The sequence below is a fragment of the Gouania willdenowi genome, chromosome 4 (genome assembly GCF_900634775.1).
Source record: "Gouania willdenowi chromosome 4, fGouWil2.1, whole genome shotgun sequence".
Lineage (NCBI taxonomy): Eukaryota > Metazoa > Chordata > Actinopteri > Blenniiformes > Gobiesocidae > Gouania > Gouania willdenowi.
The window spans coordinates 5,863,826-5,870,353 of NC_041047.1; the positions used below are offsets into that span (position 1 = coordinate 5,863,826).

The window sequence follows — 6,528 nt, forward strand, 5'->3', positions numbered from 1 at the left end:
GTTCTGATGAACTACGGCCGGGCCCGTGGAACCTCTCAGCGCCAAATAGCACGTACCACGTTCCCGAGAATTCAGTAAAATGACTTGGTTCCACCAAGTAAAACAAATGAAATTGTTTAAAACGATATATCAAACGACTATGCAAATGGGAGGTGGGCCCCCGGGCCCCATTTCAAAAAAGGGCTCCTAGCATCTCATCATTCCCCTGGTGCCCCCGTGACACGTACGGGTAATGAACCCCATTTATATAATGGTATGTGCCAATGATTCAATACCACCAACCGTCGTAATATTTGACTCGCAAATAAATGAGTCATCGACTTTCTTTTTCTTTTCTTTTGGGGACCCCAAATAGAAAATCAGGCTCCAAGCGTGGATGCGTAAATATAATATAAGTAAAATATATTCATGCTTTTCCAAATTTTTTTGTAAACTTTCTAAAACAAATGTGTTTTTGCATTAAAATAAAACAAACTGCACTTAGTAAAGAACACTCCAAAGAAGATGAAACTGAACATTGAGAAACAGTTACAATATCTGTGGAATAAACAGAGCAACTGATGAAGATGATGAATTTAATTTGAAATAGTTTTTCTACATAACAGTTGATAAGTTGGGTCAGACGATGCTATCTGTAGCAGCGCTTCTAGCCCCGCCCACATCCTCTATCACAGAGTGGTCGACTGTCCACTACAATCATTTATCCACTGACTTTGTTCATTTGTCACTCATGGATTTATTCATTTTGGCTCTGAACCCTGTCATCTTGATTGTGGACTGGCATAAAAATGATTAATTAATGAATAAAATGCTGTGAGCTTTACTTCCTAGAGCATTGTTATCCACCAAATGTACTGTACACTCTTTGTTTATACCACTGAGTCACTTTATGCCGTTTTCCTTTCATTGCAACAAATCATTTTCATGAATACAAACAGTAATAATATGTCAGCGTGTTTTACTCTCAATGCTGCTCATAATAAAATGCAGATCTTGCACATTCTTTTATTTTGAAAACACATTAGCACGTTTCCCTTTGCCGCCGCTGCAGCAGCTGCTTTAAGTTGAACTTTTACGTCTTTAAAGGGGATGTCACAGATGCTTCCATGTGCTCATTATAAACTTCTGTCATTAAGTGTGGAAGCTTCACCAACTGCAGGGAGTTCAAACGCTGGTGCAGGGTGAGGATGCTGATTAAAGCAGGGCTGGCCCCGCCCTGTCTGTCCACAACTCTTTATATCAGAGCATCTTTCTGCCAGATGATCCTTGCACCCACTGCAGACTGTTCCAATGTGTGCAAGCTTTAGAACCTTTTTCATGAAGGGAATATTAAATTAGAAATGTTCTGTCATGCAGAGTTTTAAGATTTACTTTACTAGCCTGCATATTTCTAAAAGGGCTGAGTGGACACATAACAAATAAGCATTAGAGACTATAAAAAAGACTTTTCCAAGTTGAATCTAAACTTGGACTCTGTCCCCTGAGACCTCCTCTTTTTCTCCTTCTTCCTGTTGATCTGACCTCAGCTGTTTCCCATGACCACTTTTCTTCAGAGTGAAAATCCCAACATCCACTTTCTTATTCATTATAAATAGACCCAGTCATTGTGTGATATAAAATAGAGTTAAAATGTCCCGCTAAAAGCTAAAGAAAAGGTAAAAGTGGTGTGAATTAGCAGGTAGAGAAACATCAGACAATAATTTACTCAATCTGTGACTAATGCCTGCACTGGCTGCCTTTTATAGTCCAAGGGCATCCTTTTATCTATCGCATTAAGCTTTCACAATCCACACAATTGAATTAAGACACAACAGATGACATCAGAGCCACCATCTTGCCAGAAAGCTTTTGTTACTCAGCACAAAGTTTGGGGCTTCACAGATGAAGGACACGTTCAGGCCAGAGGAGACATTGTACACATGAAGGTTTTCTAAATCCAAAGAGATGTTTTATCCGTGACAGAGCCCACATATGGAGCTCGTGTGTGTGTGTGTGTGTGTGTGCTGTGATAATGTCAACAGAGAGAAAACCATTCTGTCCCACCAGCGCCGAACTCAGCTGAACTCGGAGATCGGAATTTTCAACTCGAAAACGCAGAGTTCTGAGTTGCCTTGAAGGCAGAATTACGTGTTTCTCGCCCCCAATTTCAACTGGATGCGTAACTTCTGCATAACAGCAGCAGAGCTGATATGTTTCCATTAGGGATGCATCAAAAATAAAATAAAATTGAAATTTTGTCCTACAGCATTTATGGCTCTGAATGTGTACTAACTTCACTAAAAATGAAAACACTGCAACTGTATAAATTAATATTAATGCTTCAAAGAATACAAAATATGATAACATGTATTTAGCACTGACATTCCGACAATGCACAGCATAAAATTTTAGGTGGCTGGAATTTCGTTGCATCACTAGTTTCCATAAAAGTAAATGTGCCAATTTCCACCGCGTGCGTATGCGGTCCATCAGAGCTGTGTAACGACTCCATGCCGTAACCCTCCGCAACAGATACGCAGCCCTTCTATTTTTCCTGGATGCTCATTAATTCAGCAAAGATAACCCCATGCGGGACAGGAAGTAGTGAATAGACAGAATAAAATATCCGGTTCATTTTCAAAATCAAATGCTCCGTGTTCAAGGCAGATCGTATTTCACATATAAATATTGACCTTATGAATGGTTGAATCACAATAATCTCCACAAAAGCAGAAGATCTACAGGACAAGTGCGAGTGGATTTCCTTCTGTTCCTCTCCAAGAGTGGTTCTCGTTGTATTCACTACAACTCGCTATATCGCGTGATTACGCATGAATTAGTGAGATCTCTTAGTGAGTCCTTGCAACGGGGGGCTTGACGGACAGAGGATCACGTAGCAGTTATGCAGCGAAGACGAATCCAGTGGAAATCCGGTGTCGTCAGCTCGCTTCCTGATTGGCTAGATTTGGTACCTCGCCACAAATCTGGGTGTCATGAGTCGGGATTTGTTGGCTTTCCTCACACACATCAGGAGTTTAGATCAGAAATATAGAACAAGTTTAATATTTACGATTGTCGGCCTCGACCAGTTTCAAAGCTGATTATTGGGACTAATTCACTCTGAACAAGTCTCAGACCACAGGATCATCTTAGAGGATAATATTTTAAAACATAAAATAATCAGGCATTTGTCGTCCAAACACATTCTGATGATCTTTTTACATGAACTTACTTCACCGTTTAATGCAGGCTTTATGTGTTTGGAAACCCACAAAGACACAGAAAAAACATGCAAAATAGGATAAGTTTAGGAATTAAAGCATTCACTACTGATTGACTTGTACCAGATACCACAGCGCACCGGCAGAGGTTTAGTTCAGTCCATGTGTCTTGGCAGCAAATGGGAACTGAGCATTTCTAAACACGCCTGTGTTAAATAATTGAAATAACTGTTGAAGTGCAGATAAATGTAAAACAAAAACAACATTTGCATGGTTGCATGGTTTGCAAGAATAAAAATAATCTTTTGACATGATGCATTCCTCTGCTTTGTTGACATTCAACAATAGAATAACAGGGAAGTGATAGCATAGATATGGAACTTCAGGATTTGACTGCATAAATGTTCATATTGCATGTAAACAAAGCATTAAATTAGATATTTAACTCCTCTAAAACAATTTGAATTGTTTCATTTTGTGAAGTCTGGTCTCCTCTGAACTGTTCCTGAGGTATGAAATGAAAACATGAGGTGAATTATCATTTTCTCTGGCTGTTTGGCTGAGTTCTCATGAAACAAGTCTGGGGCAGTCTGAAGCATGCCCTTACCTGGAAGTACGAGGAACTTCACAAGCAGCAAGTGTTTGATGTAAAAATGATTAAAAAAATAAAGTGTAAGTAAAGAAAACTAAAGCTCAGTCAGTCACAGGGCCGTAATGAAAGTTTCCCCTTGCAAAAAAATCCATCCCACTTTCTATTTTGGGTCTTTTTCACATCAAGTTTAGGAATTATACAAAAAGGTTTTGTCTCTTAGCAGTTATTCTTCATGTCCTCCTTTATATCTGTAGCTCAGTAGTATTCATAGAAAGTCCTTAATAATGTCTGTAAACACACATACATGAAGTATTTCCCCTGCACTGACATCAGGTGCATATCAAACATGGCCAGGCTTGCAGCAGCAACAGCTTATTTAAGTAAAAGGTTTGATGACTTTCACTGTGTCTCAGGGGGGTTATCACATCACATGCCATGGTATCATCTGCAGTTTTATGTGTTTGCATGCAAAAAGACTGTGTCTGTGATTATTCACATGATGCTAAAATGGTATTATTTTCATCCCGAGCCAAGAGGGAAGAAAGAAAATACGCCAGAACTATAATTTAACACACAATTACAGAATTAAATTTCAGTTTTTCTTCCAAACAAGAAAATGGCATCACCTCAATCACCATAAACTATTGCATCCGATACATTTGGATTATTTTCATGGCTTTAAAGAGCTTGGAAACCCATAAAAAAGACAAAGCAGTGCAATGAAATGTTTGCAAAGCATTATTTCATGTTAGTGAGTGAGAGAAATCATTTAGTGGGCTTTTGTTTTTGAATTATTGCCTCCATCTGCAGAGTAAAATTTCTGGATCAAAGGATAAAGGTTTTTTTTATGTGCTACAAATCGACTGTGATCTGGTAAATTACTGCACATTTAAAAGGTGAAATGAACAGTAGCAGTTTCTTGATAGTGTTTTTAAACTTTAAGAGATAACAAAATGGGGATAAAGACTCATTTTGGTCATGAAAAAAATGTCCCCCTTTTTACAATTTAAAAAAATCAAACATAAATCTAATCGTATACACTCAACATGATGGACATATACAAAAAGATGTTTTTAATGCACAAACGTGAGGTTTCCTGCTCCCACACACTCACCTGTTCCAGGTTGCACAAACCTTGACACCTATTTCTGTTGCCTCAAAATGATACTATTTTCCCATGCAGTTGAACAATTCAAATGCATCGTTTTTTCAATATTTTATATTTTATGAAATGAAGATCCATAAAGAAGCAGATATCAGGTCTTACCTGGACAGAGGAGCAGAGTCAAGCAGCTGCAGCACCTTCTGCAGAGCTGATGGAAGCTTCAGTACCTGAGAGAGAGAGAGAGAGAGAGAGAGAGAGAGAGAGAGAGAGAGAGAGAGAGAGAGAGGGAGGGAGAGAGAGAGAGAGAGAGAGAGAGAGAGAGAGAGAGAGAGAGAGAGAGAACTCCGCTTTATCTTATGGTTGTATTTAGGAAAGGAATTACTTCACAAATTCATAAATAAATAATAAATAAATAAACACACAAACAAACATGTTCAGTGTTTCCTATCTATGAAACGCGTTTAAAAAAAATAAAGAAAAATAAAATACTAAAACAAATTCCACGTACATATTTATTTATTTATTTAATCTGTTCATTGAACAACTACAAATACAAACAAAAAAGGAACATTTCACATTTCTACAGATTATAGACAAAGTTTAAAGACAGAACAAAAGACAAAACAAAAATTAAGAATATAAGAACCAACGGACAAAACAAATCTTACATCCACGTGCGTATATTACAGCCACGTGACAACAGCGTGACGTACCCAGGATGAAGAACTCTTCTTTCCATTCACTGCCCTCTAGTGGTTGAATGGATTTCTGCACCATCTTCAAGCTGCTTTAGAAAATGCCTTTTCATTGTTTTGTTTTGTTTTTTTAATCATTTTATTCTAGTGTAATGTAACTATTTCTTTTATTTTATTTTAAATGTATTTAGCATTTTTAAACGTGTCTAAACGTTATAGTTCTCAATATTTATCACAGTAAAGACTTTCAATCTTTTTTTTTCTCCCCCAGACGTGGACATTCATTATTTATTTTATTGTATTTTATTTTAATGTTTTTTTGTATTTATATTATGTATTTATTTATCTGTTTGACACATATACATATATGTATACTTACAAGTAGGAACACACGAACACATGTAGTACAACACCTTTATCAGCCTAGAAAAAACGATGGAGCATTGTAGTCAGTAAAATAAATAAATAAATAAATAAATCCGTTTGCCGATTTATTTTTTTTAAATAAAGAGACAGGACGAAGTAAAACTTATTCAATTGTCTTTTTTTTTCTTCTTCTTTTTTTAAACAGTACTTACTACACTTTACACTTATATAACAATTTTTAATAGTTTTGTATCAATAAATTCCTATTTAAAATATTTTGATTAAAAATCAGATGTAACTTTCATGTCTCATATTTCACATCCATACGTTTTTAAACAAACATTTTACTTACATTGTATGGCTTCTATTTTCATATTCACAATTAGAATTATATATATATATATATATATATTTTTTTTAAACTGCCACAAAGTTTAAGAGTAAAAAAGATTACCTTGCTGGTGCTAATGTATATAATGTAATAATAAAAATTGTATGACAATAAACATGATATGTGACGAACTATGCGAATGTTTGAATGTTCACTTTTTAAAAGATTAACAGCGACCT

General features: G+C 36.3%; 1 protein-coding gene across 1 annotated transcript in view; it reads right to left on the bottom strand.

The window, feature by feature from the left end:
* bcar3 (BCAR3 adaptor protein, NSP family member) overlaps positions 1 to 5,117 on the bottom strand; it is a 100,260-nt gene extending 95,143 nt beyond the window's left edge. Inside the window, exon 1 of the mRNA XM_028443613.1 lies at positions 5,060 to 5,117. The gene's annotated coding sequence lies outside the window, so the exon portion shown is untranslated. The remainder of the gene's footprint in view (positions 1 to 5,059) is intronic.
* Between the last annotated feature and the right edge of the window lie 1,411 nt (positions 5,118 to 6,528).